The following is a 15,232-nucleotide window of genomic DNA, read 5'->3' as shown; positions in this document are numbered from 1 at the left end:
TCTTGAGATAGAGTTTTGCTCTTGTTGCCCACGCTGGAGTGCAATGGTGCAATCTCAGCTTACTGCAACCTCCGCCTCCCAGGTTCAAGCGATCCTCCTGCCACAGCCTCTGGAGTAGCTGGGATGACAGGTGCCCGCCACCACACCTGGTTAATGTTTCTATTTTTAGTAGAGACAGGGTTTTGCCATGCTGGCCAGGCTGGTCTCGAACTCCTGACCTCAGGTGATTCACCTGCCTCAGCCTCCTAAAGTGCTGGGATTACAGGCCTGAGCCACCGTGCCTGGCCTCTCTATTTACATTATTTATTTATTTATTTATTTAATTATTTGAGATGGAGTTTCACTCTTGTTGTCCAGGCTGGAGTGCAGTGGCGTGATCTCGGCTCACTGCAACCTCTGCCTCCAGGGTTCAAGAGATTCTCCTGCCTCAGCCTCCCGAGTAGCTGGGAACACAGGCAGGTGCCACCATGACTGGCTCATTTTTATAATTTTGGTAGAGATGGGGTTGCACCATCTTGGCCAGGCTGGTCTTGAACTCCTGACCTAAACTGATCCGCCCACCTCGGAATCCTGAATAGGCTGAATAATCCCAATATCCTGGTGTTACAGGAGTGAGCCACCACCATGTACCACCCGGTATGGTCTTTAATGTGGATGAGCAAATAAAACAACATCCCCCTCATGCACTTTATTTGTCAATTCTTCCCCGCCTTATCAGATAGGGCAGGCCCAGCCTGGAGAAAGTACTGATCCACCCACGTTAGGCACACCTGTCTTACAGCAGCTGGCTGAGTGGGCTCTGAACAACATTGACCTTGACAGCAGAAATGTGTCATCTAGGATGATTGTTGATTTTGTCCAGATAATGTATGCCTCCTCCCCTCTTCCCTCCCCACTTTTGAAGGCCTCCAAAGAGCTGCCTGGGCTGCCACCTGCACTCAGAGGCCAACCTCAAGTTCCTATTCCGCTTGGACTCCCCCAGTCTGAGCTGTAATCCACATGGGGCTACCTCTTCTTCCTCTGCAGCTTGATTAGTAACTAAGTAGCAAAACCTTGAGCCAGAAAAATAGAGGGGTTGGGGCGGAGATAACCTTCCAACTGGCTTGTTTGATATCTTTAAAGCAATTAAATGGCACCCTTCCCTCTGTCAGCAGTTATCAGAGAGACAATAGGTGGCAGGAAATTAAGAAAAGGAACAGGACAAAGGGCCAGGCCAGTGTCCAGCCCTTTCCATGGGGAGGGGCAGCCTGGTTCACTCTTGCCAAGAGAAGTTCATAGTCTAGGAACTCCACAGGAAAGACGCAACTCCCAAATAGGTCATTATGTCTCTGAATGGCTTAATAAATTAAACGGGAGAAATTTACTCTGCAATCAATTTAGTGAAAGTAAGTATCGCAATTAAGCCTGGAGGAAAGCAAGAGAGCCCTGGGGGGAGGATTGGATGTGTTTGGGAGTGTTAGATACCAATGCTTGCATCCAATGTGGTTTTTATCATCTTTTGGGGAATGCCAGGGTGAGGTTTGCCATCTCTATTGATGAGATAAGGTCAGTGTTCCTGCCGTGGAGAACGTGCGATTTCTGGGAGTGGAGGAGGCGGGGTGAGGGGAGAAGATACTCAGCATGGTGATCATAGTACCTTGACTTCCTGGGACACTCCTGTTTTTAGCTATTCTTTCCCTTGTGCTCCACAAACCATCCACATTTTACTAAAATGGAAATGTCAGCATGAAAAAGCCTCTCTGATACCACGGGTCCTGATGTGCAGTTTGGAGAATGTGGAATATAGTCACCATGTCGCTGTTTAGAAATTTGAGGGCTGGGCACAGTGGCTCATGCATGTCATCCCAGCATTTTGGGAGGCTGAGGAAGGAGGATCACATGAGTCCAGGAGTTTGAGACCATCCGGGGCAATATAGTGAGAACTCATCTCTACAAAAAATTTAAAAAGTTAGCCAAGCATGGTGGTGCACACCTGTAGTTCCAGCTAGTTGAGGGGCTGAGATGGGAAAATCTCATGAACTTGAGAGGTGGAGGTTGCAGTGAGCCCGGATCATGCCACTATACTCCCGCCTGGGTGATAGAGCGAGACCCTGTTTCAAAAGAAAAAAGGCAATGGGGGGGAGGGAGTGGCATTTGGCATAATCAATGTAACAGTCTTTTCAAAAACACAAGGAATTCAAGTGAGGATCTTTCTTCCTCTCTCTCCCCTACCCCCAACAGCTATGAGTCTGGCATGATATGTCACCATACTCATAGCTTTTCTCTGTTAGCAGTCTCAACCCTCAGGGAATACATTGGCCAAGTGGGTGAGTAGGCATTAGAAACTCTTTGGAAACCACCCCCAAACAAGTCTAGAATCAGGAATCGTGGTTAGAAGACACTGTGATCTAGATATGATTCCCTTTGTTTCTTCTCTCTCCCATTTTGGCAGAAATGCATATAGACATACAATCCTGGAGACAGAAGGGATCTTAGACATTCTCAGGTTTCTAGCCTACATCCCATCATTATCCAAGTAAAGATACCAGGCTCAGAGAGGACAGGTGACTTGCCCAAGGCCACCCAGCAAGGGAGTGGCAAAGTCAAGAGTCAAATCAGGCGAGGCGCGGTGGCTCACAGCTGTAATCCAGCACTTTGGGAGGCCGAGGTGGGCAGATCACGAGGTCAAGAGATCGAGACCATCTGGCCAATATGGTGAAACCCCATCTCTACTAAAAACACAAAAAAATTAGCCGGACATGGTGGCATGCGTCTGTGGTCCCAGCTACTCGGGAGGCTGAGGTGGAAGAATCACTTGAACCTAGAAGGCGGAGGTTGGAGTAAGCCGAGATTTCGCCACTGCACTCCAGCCTGGAGACAGAGCAAGACTCCGTCTCAAAAAAAAAAAAAAAAAAAAAAAGCAGAGTCAAATCAGTTCTTCTGAATGTCGGACTCATGCCCCTTCCTGCACAGGGTATGAAGGCTGGAGGAGAGGAGTCCCCAGCTTCTCCACCGTCTGTCCCAGCTCTTCTCTGGCAGTACATTCTTCCTGATAACCACCTCCCTGCTGCTCTTATCTGATCCAGCTCCTCTTTTTCGGTGCCATGGTGACAGAGTTGCAAAACTTGAGGCTCTCTCCTGCTGTGACTTTTTCCAGAGCGTGCTTCCTGGACCACTAATTCTCAGAGCAAGACGCTCTGTAGAAAAATCGGCTGGGCGTGGTGGCTCATGCCTGTAATCCCAGTACTTTGGGAGGTCAAGGCAGGTGGATCCCTTGAGCCCAGGAGTTCGAGACCAGCTTGACCAACATGGTGAGACCCCATCTCTATTAAAAATACAACAATTAGCCAGGCATGGTGGTGTGACCTATAATTCCAGCTACTCGGTGGCTGAGGCACAAGAATCGCTTGAACCTGGGAGGTGGAGTTTGCAGTGTGCGGAGATCATACCTCTGCACTCCAGCCTGGGCAATAGAGTGAGACTCTGTCTCCAGAAAAGAGAAGGAAAGAAAAAGAGCACAGGAAACAGGCAACTCTGGGGAATGCTGCACAGCTGGGCATTCACCCCATGTCCTGCAGGTACACACACACATTTTGAGACACAGTCTCACTGTGTCCCCCAGGCTGGAATGCAGTGGTGTGATTTTGGCTAGCTGCAACCCTGACCTTCCAGGCTCAAGCCATTCTCCCATTTCAGCCTCCCAAGTCGCTGGGACTATGCCAGCTAATTTTTGTATTTTGTATAGAGATGGGGTTTTGCCACGTTGCCCAGGCTGGTCTTGAATTCCTGAGCTCAAGTGATCTGCTGGCATCAGCCTCCCAAAGTGCTGGGATCACAGGTGTGAGCCACTGTGCCCGGCCTCACATGCTTGTTATAACATTCATTATGTGCAGGTGCATTGAGTGTTTCACACACTTTTTTTTTTTATCTCATTTAATTCTCTCAAGCTTTGTGGCATATGCCTTTATCATTAGTCACATTGGCATTTTGAGAAACCTTTCAGTAAAGACACCTGTTGATCTTTTTTTTTAATTATTATATTGGGATACATGTGCAGAGTGCGCAGTTTGTTACATGGGTATATATGTGCCTTGGTGGTTTGCTGCATCCATCACCCCGTTAGGCACTTCTCCTTATGTTATCCCTCCCCTGGCCCCCGGCCCCCAGCAGGCCGAGGTGTGTGATGTTCCCTCCCTGTGTCCATGTGTTCTCATTTTCAACTCCCGCTTATGAATGAGAACCTGCGGACACCCAGCTGATCTTTAACCCAGTGTTTCCCAACTTACTTAGCCATGGATTCCCTGTGAGTAATTTTCCCTAGGAGTAATTCCCTGAGTAATTTCCAACACATATTCTGTGCTTATTCTGTGCTTATTGTGTGCCAAGCACTGTGCTAGATGCTTTCTATTAACTCATTTAACCCTCACTTGTAATCCTATGAAGCACTGTCAGCATTGTGAATCCCCCCTTTTGTGAGTGAAGCAAGTAAGGCACAGAGAGGTTAAGGACCCTGCCCAAGGCCACACAGCTAGCAATGACAGCTTAACTACCAAATCCTGAGCATAATTATGCAGAGCAATAATCATTGGCGAATGGGGCTCCCACCTTCCTTAATCATTCTTAGAGGTTGATTACAATAGAAGAGAGACACTCTCCTCTCCTGATGAATAAATGCAACTGTTTGTGTTGTTGAGACAGTATCTCATTCTGTTGCCTAGGCTGAAGTTCAGCGGCACGATCACCACTCACTGCAGCCTTGAGCTCCTGTACTGAAGCAATCCTCCCATCTCAGCCTCCGGAGTAGCTAGGATGACAGGCATGCACCAGCATGCCTGCCGAATTAAAAAAAATTTTTTTTGTAGAGATAGGGTCTCACTGTGTTGCCCGGTATGGACTTGAACTTGTGGGCTGACGTGATCCACCGCCACCCCCCAGCTTCGAACCTCTGAAGTGCTGGGATTACAGGTATGAGCCACCGCGCCCGGTCCACAATTCTTTCAAGCCCCTCTTCAGGCAGTTACTCTCCCATCCTCAGAACGTCTTTGTGGCCGAGTTCTGGATTGTTTCCAGGTTCTCTGAGGCTCTGACAATCATCCAGGCCTCCTAGAAGAACCCTTTTCCTCTCCGTTCCATAATGAACCAAGTGACAAGAAGTACCTGGTGCTCTCCGGGTGTGTGTGTGACTCCCCCCTACCACCCACCACCAAAGGCCAAATTGCCTGATTAGCCTATTCAGAAGAGCGGCCACTTCCCCAAAAGAGGAGCTGCTGCTGGGGGGGGTTTATAGACTCACAGCAGCAGAATGCCCCTCTGACGTCACCTGTGTCAGGGCTTCGAGACAAGCCTGCTACTCGGGAGAATCACCTGGGAGTTTGGAAAAGAAGGGTGCCCTGGCTCTGCCCTTAGAGATTCTCATTTCATTTTTGGCATGGGGCCCAGATAATTTTCAAGCTCCCCTAGTTGATTTTCATGTGAGCTAGAGCTGACAGCCACTGAGAGTTAAACTGTCTCCTTTCGGATATAAAGGAACTTTAGATCAGGACGGGGAAAGACTGTCCCGGGTCAGGCCACAAGCAACTCAGGAGCTCTCCTCCTTCAGGGAGGAGGCTGTGGACTCACACTGTACTCCATCAGCCTGGGAACCCTGTTCCCTGGGCAGAGGGCACTCTGAGGAGGGTTTGTGCAGCTGTGGGGCCTGGGAATCTCTGTTCCATGAGCAGATGGAACCAGAGTTTTCTCTCTCATAAGGAAAATCCCCTTCAATTCCCTCTCCTCTCCTAGTGAGATAGCGGGGTAGATGCCTCACCTCGCTTCTCTTTGGCAGGATGTACTGTCTCCTGTAGAATGGGTGTTTCACAGCTTGTAAAGGCCAGCAACTTTACAAATGGGCCAGAACCAGTAATTAGGTTCTTCGTTGTAATTAGAGCAACGAAGGTCAGAATCCAATTTAATCATGGCCAGAGTCGACCATACTGGCCTTTTCCCTCTTGGTGTCTCTGTTCCTGTGTGTTGCCAGCAGCCGGGTACCTGGGTGAGGCTCCCGCCCTGTCCTGTCTGCACGGAGAGCCCCTCCTTGCTCTGGAAATTCTCCTCATCCTATTCTCCTTATGCCCATGACCCAAGCGGTAGCTCCTCCCTAATGGGCCACAGAATATTTAACATTTAATAGGGCTTTGGGGAGGCGCAGACCCACAGGAGAGGATTTCCGAGTGGAGATGTTGGCCCAGCGTTGTCAGGGGTTGGGGATGGGCGGGTCTTCATGCTGACCGGCCTCTCATCTCATCACAGAGCCTGTTTCTCTCTCTGTCTCTCTCTGAGTCAGGAATTTCTGCTGCTGAAGGGCCTCTGCCCCCCAGAAGAAGCAAACACCCGTAGTGAATCCAGCCACTGCTGCTGATATATTTCAATTACGTTTCCAAAGAGGCTGCAGTTCCGTAGCTGGCCCCAGGGTGGGGTGAGTGCACAGAACTCACCTCCTGGGGCGGCCTCTGTGAGCCCCACACCAGGCCTTGGAGGATGGGGCCCAAACATCCACCCCAAGGCCTTCCTTTTTTCACTCCCCTCCCCATCCTCCTGCCAGTCTGGGGATGTGATGCTGCCCTGTTAGAATCAGGATGATGGCAGGGTCTTGGAACCCAGATTCTGGCATTTTCCGTCTCCCTTTCTCACAGGGGCTTTCCTCTCTCTGGCAAAGATAATCTCCTCTGTCTGAGATCAGGGTGGCTTTCTTGGAAAGAGCAGGCATGAGATTGCTAGAGACCCAGATGAGAGGTCATTGAGGGCAGTTGTGAATTCTGCAAAGGGAGTGGATACTGTAAAGACAAATGGATTTGGAAAACGGCCTTGAAAAGCTATGGGGCGGGGAGTGGCATTAGGGTCTGTTTGGAGGCTGTGTGCCAAAGCTGCAAATGATGCTTTTGCTGAGTGCCACAAAAGTTTCTGCAAGGCTGAAAGGGTGGATTTTCCTCTTTGACATGGGAGATGACTCCTCGGAGCCCATGGGCATCGGAACAGGTTTCAGTCTCAGGGCCAGGAGGGACTTTGTTCAGCCAGGTGAGGCCGGCGTGATGAGACCTGGCCTCTTTCCAAAAGTGAGAGTTCCCTGGTGGCTTCTTCTTGCTCCCTTGTAGGGGAGCCAGCTTGTTGGCTTTGTTTGCTGGTTGGGCTGCCAGTCCCCAAGCTTCATGGTACCCGCCTGCCTGAGGCTCCAGAGCAGATGGCCGGCCTGGTGAGGGGGAGTGGGAGGCCCCCTCCCACCCCAGAGTCATTCATGTGTCGCCTCTCCCCCTCACAGCCCACAAACGGCTGCTCCTCCCCCTCCTCCTCCTCCTCCTCCCCCTCCTCCTCCTCCCCCTCTCTTCCTCCCCCTCCCTCCTCTCTGCCACCTCACTCTCCAGCAGCCAGGTCTGACAGATTGTCCCTGTGCCTGCTACTAAAACCTAATTTCTCTGTACCACTTCAGACACTCAATCTTTCTCCCTGGCAAGACCCTTTGACTTGGGTTGCAAAGCATAGCAATTCTAGCCTTTGTTTCTAGCTTGCTGGAACACTGAACTCTGTTGAATAATTAGATTCAAGGCTTAGGAGGTGTCCTACTCCCAGTAGAGACGGGTAAGGACATTGTAGGATCCTAACATGACCTGACGGAGCAGGGGTCTGGGGAGATGTGGCGTGGCCTCACGGTGTGATCCTGCAAAAGAACTCACTTTAGTGCTCCTTCGATCATAAGCCCATTTAAACAGAATTTAAACAATTTTTATTTGAGATGAAGTCTCATTCTTGTTGCCCAGGCTGGAGTGCAATGGTACCATCTCGGCTCACTGCAACCTCTACCTCCCAGGTTCAAGCAATTCTCCTGCCTCAGCCTCCTGAGTAGCTGGAATTATAGGCGCCCGCCATCACACCCAGCTAATTTTTTGTATTTTAGTAGAGACGGAGTTTCACCATGTTGCCCAGGTCTCCAACTCCTGGCCTCAGGCAATCCTCCCACCTCAGCTTCCCAAAATGTTGGGGTTACAGGTGTGAGCAACTGCACCTGGCCTATGCAATCCAACTTTAGACTGTGTCTTCTCAGGGCAAGGGAACTCAGAAGCCTATCCCAGGCCTGACACCCTTTGCCAGTGTTCAGAAATCACGCAGGGCAGTAGTTGCTTCAGTGTCCTCCTGCCCTTTGCGGGCCTTTCAGAAATTCAGAGTTTGTTCATTGAATCTTATAGCCTATTTAGGAGAGAGGCTATAAAGCATTGTCATGTCTGAAACTGGTTTTGTTCCTGTTTCAGTATCTTGTCACAAAACTGGCAGTTGATCACAAAGCAATTAATGGTCCATGACTTCATGAACATTTGCTGCATTTCTTTCTTTCTTTTCTTTTTTTTTTTAGATGGAGTCTTGCTCTGTTGCCCAGGCTGGAGAGCAGTGGGGCGATCTCAGCTCACGTCACTCCATCTCCCCGGTTCAAGCGATTTTCCTGCCTCAGCCTCCCAAGTAGCTGGGATTACAGGCACATGACAATGTGTCTGGCTAATTTTTGTATTTTTGGTAAAGACAGGGTTTCACCACATTGGCCAAGCTGGTCTCGAACTCCTGACCTCAGGTGATCCACCCGCCTCGGCCTCCCGAAGTGCTGGGATTACAGACATGAGCCATCGTGCTTGGCCAGATGCATTTCTTTAGTGGGGTGGGAGGGAGAGCAGCTCTGTAGCCCTGAGTAGATAGACACTGCCTAGTGGGCTCAAATTACTCATCCTGGTTAATTTATTCTAAAATTACATAATTCTTTATATATTGAGGTCCAGATAGTAAAATAGATGCTGATCTTTAGTACAAACCAGTCGAATGATTTGTTTGACCAGTAAAGTCTTTTTATTTAAAATTTTATTTTTATCAAGCCAAATGGCAGGATTAGACTTCTGATGAAAAACAGCTGACTATGGCTTGGTGTGGTGGCTCACGCCTGTAATCCCAGCATTTTGGGAGGCCGAGGCAGGCGGATCACTACGTCAGGAGATCGACACCATCCTGGCCAACGTGGTGAAACCCTGTCTCTACAAAAAGTACAAAAAATTAGCTGGGTGTGGTGGCATGCACCTGTAGTCCCAGCTCCTCGGGAGGCCGAGGCAGAAGAATTGCTTGAACCTGAGAGGCAGAGGTTTCGGTGATCACGCCGCTGCACTCCAGCCTGGCGACAGAGCGAGAATCCATCTAAAAAACAAAAACAACAACAACAAAAAAACCCCCAGAAGATTCCTGCTTCATTTTTCTCCACTTCTGATATATTCCCTAAGGACAAAAGCTTTCAATTGTTTGTTTTATTTCTTCTGTTACTGAATTTACCTCTACATTTTCTAAATGGCACACTTACGTTTCTATTTCTTGATTTTCCTGTTTCGGACTCTTTTGGTTTCCTATGAAAAATCCCCAGCTCAGCACTCATACGATGAACTTCCCTACTCACTTTCCTCCTTATATAGTTACTGTGTTAGTTCATTCTCACACTGCTATGAAGAAATACCCGAGACTGGGTAATTAATAAAGGAAATAGGTTTAACTGACTCCGTTCTGCACGGGTGGGGAGGCCTCAGGAAACTTACAATCATGGCAGAAGGCACCTCTTCACAGGGTAGTGAGAGAATAAGAGCCCGCAGGGGAAATGCCAGACGCTGATAAAACCATCAGATCTCATGAGAACTCACTCACTGTCCCCGAGAATAACACAGGGGAAACTGCCCCCGTGACTCAGTGACTTCCCACCAGGTTCCTCCAACCATATGTGGGGATTATGGGGATTCTAATTCAAGATGAGATTTGGGGTGCGGGGGCACAACCACACCGCATCAGTTAGCATCATTTTTGTCAGGTCAGTGGTCAGTGTTTGCGTTACTATAACAACGTAAACATTATTTACAGCTGACCCAAGCACTATGCTTTGCTGGCCTCTTTTTTTCTTGTTGTAGACTCTTTTGCTTTCCCTGAAGTTAATGATTACCTCTTTGTTAAAAAAAAATTTTTTTTTTGAAACAGAGTCTCACTCTATCAACCAAGCTGGAGTGCAGTGGCATGATCTCGGGTCACTGTAACCTCTGTCTCCTGGGTTCAAGTGATTCTCCTGCCTTAGCCTCGCGAGTAGCTGGGATTACAAGCATGCACCACCATGCCCAACTAATTTTTGTATTTTCAGTAGAGACAGGTTTCACCATGTTGGCCAGGCTGGTCTCTAACTCTTGACCTCAAATGATCCGCCCACCTCAGCCTCCCAAAATGCTGGGATTATAGGTGTGAGCCACCATGGCCAGCCCCCGCAAGTTTTTTTACTTGCTTTTTAGTGTAGCTATTAATGATTCATTCCTAAATTCTGCAGAGTCAAAAATCTCTCTAACTTTATTCAACATGTTGATTTCATTTATGGCTTGGAAGCATTCTTCCTGGAGAGCGTTATCCTTTGCTCAATCTAAACCAATCGTTCTTGAAGTCTGCTGCACAGCAGCTCTCATCTCGGAATTTCTCTTCACCATTACCCTTAGGATTTCTTTCTTTCTTTCCTTCCTTCCTTCCTTCTTTCCTTCCTTCCTTTCTTTTTCTTTCTTTCTTTTCTTCTTTTTCTTGATGGAGTTTTGTTCTTGTTGCCCAGGCTGGAGTGCAATGATGTGATCTCATTTCACTGCAACCTCTGCCTCCCAGGTTCAAGCGATTCTCCTGCCTCAGCCTCCCAAGTAGCTGGGATTACAGGCATGCACCACCACGCCCGGCTAATTTTTTGTATTTTTAGTAGAGATGGGGTTTCATCATATTGGCCAGGGTGGTCTCGAACTCCCGACCTCAGGTGATCCACCCACCTCAGCCTCCCAAACCGCTGGGATTACAGGTGTGAGACACTGCACCTGACCTACCCTGAGGATTTCTTTCTTGCTTCCCAGCGTTTGTCTTCTGTTTGCTTTCTCTTTCTCTGTTTGGCTTTCTTCTTTGTTTTGGTGGAGCATCACCTCCAGGAATTTCTTGAGAAAGGGTATGTGGTAGCCAGCCTCCAAGATGAGCCCTAATAAACCCCATCTCCTGGTATTCACACCCTGTACGGCCCCTCCCACATTGTACCAGGATCTGTATGATCAATGAATATGGTGGATGATGGTGTGTCACTTCAGAGATTAGGATATAAAAAGCACTGTACCTTTTATCTTGGAGGATCTCTCCTCCCCCACTTCCCTTCCTCTCACCTCCCCTCTCCTTTCTTCCCCCTCTCCTTTCGAGGAAAGGTCGTGAGCCCCATCTTGAGCAGTCCTGTAGGATGGGAAGGTGGAGCCTCCACCCAACAACCGCAGGAATAAGCTTGGAGGTGGATTCTTTAGCCTCTGTCAAGACTCAGATGGCTGTGTCCCCATCCAAACCTCATCTTGAATTGTAGCTCCCATAATTCCCACGTGTTGTTGGAGGGACCCTATGGGAGATAACTGAATCGTGGGGGAGGTTTTCCCCATACTGTTCTTGTGGTAGTGAATAAGTCTCACCAGATCTGATTGTTTTATAAGGGGTTTCCCCTTTCGCTTGGCTTTCATTCTCTCTTGCCTGCTGCAGTGTAAGACGTGCCTTTTGCCTTCCACCATGATTGTGAGGCCTCCCCAGCCACCAGGAACTGTGAAGCCATTAAACCTCTTTTTCTTTATAAATCACCCAGTCTCAGGTATGTCTTTATCAGCAATGTGAAAACAGACTAATGCACTCCCTAATGGCAAATCCAAAACCAAACCACCCAGTGAAGCTACTGCCAGCTAAACCAGTCTCAAATGTCTTTCTCATGGAAAATAGATAATAAATATCCATTTCTTAAACCACCAAAATTTGGCGTGACTCGTTATACAGAAATAGATAAGACAAAGGTAAATCTTTTAACACTGTGCTTATGTAAAAATGTCTTTATTATACCCTCACTTCTGACTGATGGTTTAACTGTGCATAGAATTCTATTCACCCATTGGAAATCCTCTTCCCTCAGAATCTTAAACATTTATGCGTTGTATCCTGGCTTACAGTGTTGATGTGGGTGTGTCCAATGTCTTTTCCCAAAACCTTTTAAAATCTTCATTACAGTTGTTACAAATTTTCATCAGGCTTTGCTTTGGTGTGAATAGATTTTTTCCTTTATCATTTGTGTGTTTTGCATTCATTGAGCTCCTTTAATCTGGAAACATATGTCTCTTATTTTTAAAACATGTTGTTACGTTAATTTTTTTTTAATGACTCCACTTCTGTTGTCACTGGTCTCTCTTCCTGGCACTTCTGTTACTCAGACCAGTTCTCTGATTCCCTTGTCTTTTCTCTTTTATTTTCTATCTCTCTGTCGTTTTGTTTGACTTTCTGGGTGATATTTTTAACCATTCTATTGAATTTTCAATTTCAACAATTGTATTTTTTTTTTTCTTTTTTTGAGATGCAGTCTCACTCTGCCACTCAGGCTGGAGTGCAGTGGTGCCATCTGGGCTCACTGCAACCTCCACCTCCCAGGTTCAAGTGATTCTTGGGCTTCAGTAGCTGGGATTACAGCTCTGTGCCAACACGCCTGGCTAATTTTTGTGTGTTTAGTAGAGATGGGGTTTCACCATGTTGGCCAGGCTGGTCTTGAGCTTCTGACCTTAAGGAATCTGCCTGCCTTGGCTTCCCAAAGTGCTCAGGTGTGGGCCACCATGCATGGCCTCTATTGAATTTTTTAATTTCAGCTATTGTGTGGTTAAGCACTTGTTCTGGTCTCTAAACACTCTCTTTTTGTAGCCTTCTGTTCTTGTTTCATGGATGTAATATTTTAATCTCAAGTTTCTACAAACTTCACTTATTTTTCACTTTCTTCTATTTCTTGATGATCTGTTTCCTTTAGATTCCTTTATCCTATTTATTTTTAAGGATTTATTTTAGTTTTCTTACTTTTTGTTCATGTTTTCTTCATCTTATTGATTTTTTTCTGTCTTTCAAGATTTTCCGCAGATGTCCTTGACTAATTATATTTAACAGAAAATCACTGAAATGCTTTTTGGAGGCTCTTTGTACACAGGTGTGGCTCTCATGTGGTGAATTTACTGAAGGATTGCCACATGGAGACCGGATTACTTGATCAGAGAGCCTCCCTTAAATTCTGATTGTTTTTATTGGTCTGGCAGCTTCCCTAGAATCCCCCAACCTGGCTCCTGCAGTTTTTTGTTTTTTGTTTTTTAAGTTATTTAAGGCATCTCCTGCCATAAGCGAAGGGATGGAAGATCATCAGTATATCAACCATCATTTGATACAAGTAAAGAAGGTGAGTTCAAGGTCCCATATCCTTTTTCTGATCTGTGTGCAGACTAATGGGCCAAAGCAGTACTGTGGTCCCCAGTGCCCCTGTAGTGGTCCAGATTCTCTTTATTCATCTTCGTAGCCAGTTGGAAGTGGATTCACATCAGGGTTTTATGCAATAGAGTGTGGCTACCATCTCCCCAGAGAAAGGGCTGGGACCTGATGCGGAGATGGGATAGGGATGCACTGGGTCTCTCGTGTTTTTCGTAGTGTGACTTCAGAAACACATTCAGCACGCTGACTGCCACCCTGGGGAGTGTGACAAAGTAGGTGAAGGCCTTCCACATGCTAGCTGAGCCCTCCTCGCCATGGGCACCACTCTATATAGGCTGCCCCAGCTGAGGGTGGGACCAACCCTGCAGGGGAGAAACCCCCAACATAGCAGCTGCTGCCATTTTCAACCTCGACCAGCTCCTGCAGCTTTATGAACCTGGTCATCAGTGCTGTGTGCCAAGTAGAAGATGGTTTAGGGTTTCACTATTTAGTATGAAGATGTTCATTTAATCTCCCCCCACCTTCCAGTGGATCTGTGTCCCTCAGAGCTTGACTGTTTCAACCATTTCACACAGTAAACCTTGTTTTTTGTTTGGTTTTGTTTTATCTTGGGGTAGAGGAGGCTTCACAGTGTGAGGGAGTGGACATAAGTAGCTAACTATTTGTTATAAAGTCATTCAACCATCCTCCTCTTTCCAATCCTACCTGGAGCCTCCAATTCCTGGATCTTTTTGGAGTTCTGCAACTTTCTTTTGGGTTGGCTTTACCCATGTAACCTCGTATTTTATTTTCTGTATTCTGCAAGTCAATTAACTCCTTGTCACTTTCCAACTTCCAACATTTTGTTGGCATTTTCTTGTCATTACTTCTGTCGCTCTCTTTTTTCTTAAGTTTGCTTTTAAAAATATCTTTACTGTCATTTTAGAGGAGTTTGGAAGGAAGAAGAGAAAACTACACGTGTTTACTCTGCCATATTTAACCAGGTGTCTTAAAAGGTAGTCTGCATTTGGATTTTTGTTGCGCTGTGTGTGTGTGTGTGTGTGTGTGTGTGTGTGTGTGTGTGTGTGTGAATGTTTTTAGTGTTTGTTTAATTGTTTTTAACCAGATAAGCATTATTGGCTTGGTTAGCTTAGGACTTAGTTATGGACTTGGGTGGCTAAGTGGTACTGAGTTTGGATCAGCGCACTCCTTGGTTCCCACGTAAAGGATGACTTAGTACCTACTTTGCAGCTCACATTCGTTACTTAATCTGGTAGTGGTGGGAATGGTGGCCACTGAATGGTTCACCCCAAAGTGGAATTGCTGTAGTGCGGATCTTTTTAACCTGGACTGACTTATTCTCTGCTGAGCATAATCCTTTTCTGGAAACTGGGACTGTGACAGGCAAAGTGGAATGGCTCCGCCAGGCATGGGGGGTTGTAATTTCTTTCCGGTTAGGATACCTACAAGTAGCAGATGATTTTCACTTGGTCTTGCAAGGCCAAATGATGCAATTTTTGGACCATTTCTTACTTCTTGAAACTCTCTTCCTCAAACCTTCCTTCTAGATTGTACGTTCTGTTTTCTTTCCCCTGCCTCATCTGTCCGTATATTCACATAACCAAATCTGCTTGAATAAGAACCGAATCCATCCACAATATAGACAGAGGGGCTATGATGGGAGCACAAAGGAAGGGCTTCACCCAGCTTTGGGCTGGAGGTGGAGGCACTAGAGATGGTGTTTAGGGCAGAGACTTGAAGGATGAGCAGGAAAATTGAGAGTAGAGAAGGAACTTAAAAGCGTGCGGAGCAGAGGGAACAGCATATGCAAAACCCCCGAGGTGAAGGAGAGCCTGGTGATGGGTGAAGAGTCGTGCTGATTGGGCCATAGGGTCAAGGGGGAGGGAGGGCAAGAGTTGAGGCTAGGACCCAGGCTCCCAAGCTAGGAGTCTAGGTTTTATGCTGA

General features: G+C 47.2%; 1 pseudogene; it reads right to left on the bottom strand.

The window, feature by feature from the left end:
* Positions 1–13,359: 13,359 nt before the first annotated feature.
* Positions 13,360–13,688, bottom strand: LOC108309326 (annotated as a pseudogene).
* Positions 13,689–15,232: the final 1,544 nt, after the last annotated feature.

The sequence above is a fragment of the Cebus imitator genome, unplaced genomic scaffold, assembly GCF_001604975.1.
Source record: "Cebus imitator isolate Cc_AM_T3 unplaced genomic scaffold, Cebus_imitator-1.0 Scaffold93, whole genome shotgun sequence".
Classification (NCBI taxonomy): domain Eukaryota; kingdom Metazoa; phylum Chordata; class Mammalia; order Primates; family Cebidae; genus Cebus; species Cebus imitator.
The sequence above is the reverse complement of the archived record's forward strand: the minus strand, read 5'-3'. Positions and strand labels throughout refer to the sequence as shown.